This window comes from Octopus bimaculoides, unplaced genomic scaffold (assembly GCF_001194135.2).
Source record: "Octopus bimaculoides isolate UCB-OBI-ISO-001 unplaced genomic scaffold, ASM119413v2 Scaffold_261313, whole genome shotgun sequence".
Classification (NCBI taxonomy): domain Eukaryota; kingdom Metazoa; phylum Mollusca; class Cephalopoda; order Octopoda; family Octopodidae; genus Octopus; species Octopus bimaculoides.
The window spans coordinates 1-1,250 of NW_026403786.1; the positions used below are offsets into that span (position 1 = coordinate 1).

The 1,250-nt window shown below is 36.9% G+C and overlaps 3 non-coding genes across 3 annotated transcripts; all 3 read left to right on the top strand.

Annotated features, from left to right (window-relative positions):
- The first annotated feature begins 244 nt into the window (after positions 1-244).
- Trnak-uuu (transfer RNA lysine (anticodon UUU)) lies at positions 245-336 on the top strand. Its single transcript is given in 2 exon segments — positions 245-281; positions 301-336. It is a non-coding gene; the product is annotated as a tRNA-Lys (tRNA).
- A 142-nt stretch (positions 337-478) lies between these two features.
- Positions 479-572, top strand: Trnak-uuu (transfer RNA lysine (anticodon UUU)). Its single transcript has 2 exons — positions 479-515; positions 537-572. It is a non-coding gene; the product is annotated as a tRNA-Lys (tRNA).
- A 533-nt stretch (positions 573-1,105) lies between these two features.
- On the top strand, positions 1,106-1,197 carry Trnak-uuu (transfer RNA lysine (anticodon UUU)). Its single transcript is given in 2 exon segments — positions 1,106-1,142; positions 1,162-1,197. It is a non-coding gene; the product is annotated as a tRNA-Lys (tRNA).
- Positions 1,198-1,250: the final 53 nt, after the last annotated feature.

The following is a 1,250-nucleotide window of genomic DNA, read 5'->3' on the forward strand; positions in this document are numbered from 1 at the left end:
AAGAAAATCACACTCACACATTTAATAGAAACCTGTAAAGGATAGTCATTATACATTGGCGTGAACATGCAGAGTGACACCATGAAGACATAGCCAATTGTTAATATATGATTATAACGATCTGATATTGTGTAATGGAACTGTAACTATTGCATGTGGTATTGGATGGATGGATGGATGAATGGATATAGTAGCATAGTTCAATAGATTTAATCTATCTAAATTTAAGATGAATTATTTGTCAGCCCGCATAGCTCAGTCGGTAGAGCATCTGACTTTTAAGAACTGTTATGTGATGAAATCTGAGGGTCGCGGGTTCAAGTCTCTCTGCGGGCGGCGGTTATTCTTTTGGAAATAAATACGAGGTGACATAAGATATCACATGCCAGCTTTATACAACAATCGTTTCAGCCAACAAGGAATTTGTGGCTAAGTCCATTATATTTCATTTGTCTAAAAGTTAAACCGGCTGTTGGATGCCCGCATAGCTCAGTCGGTAGAGCATCAGACTTTTAAGAACTGTCGAATAATATGAAATCTGAGGGTCGCGGGTTCAAGTCTCTCCGCGGGCGGTGTTTTTTCTTTTGGTAATTCTCCCTGAAGCAATACCCAATTGACTAGTTTCAAATTTGGCAATTTAAATTTGTGTAATTTAATTGATTGGGTGTGGAATCAGCTATAAGCACCTTCTCTAGTTAGGATCACTAGCACTTTATTTTCATTGAACCTCGCCCTTGCTGCACTTTAAGTACAAGACCATTGATTATTACAATTTAAGATATTATATTATTAGTGCCAAAAAACAAGATATATATATATATATATATAGATAGATAGATAGATAGATAGAGATATCCTTTGGTGAAAAATGAAAATCAAACTCACACATTTAATAGAAACCTGTAAAGGATAGTCGTTATACATTGGCGTGAACAGACAGTGTGACACCATGAAGACATAGCCAATTGTTATATGATTGTAACGATCTGATATTGAGTAATGGAACTGTAACTTATGTATGTATGTATGGATGGATGGATGGATGGATATCTTAGCTAAGTTCAACAGATTTAATCTATCTAAATTTTCACAACCATTTCTGTCAGCCCGCATAGCTCAGTCGGTAGAGCATCAGACTTTTAAGAACTGTCGTGTAGTGAAATCTGAGGGTCGCGGGTTCAAGTCCCTCTGCGGGCGATGTTTTTTTCTTTTGGAAATTCTCCCTGAAGCAATACCCAATTGACTGCTTT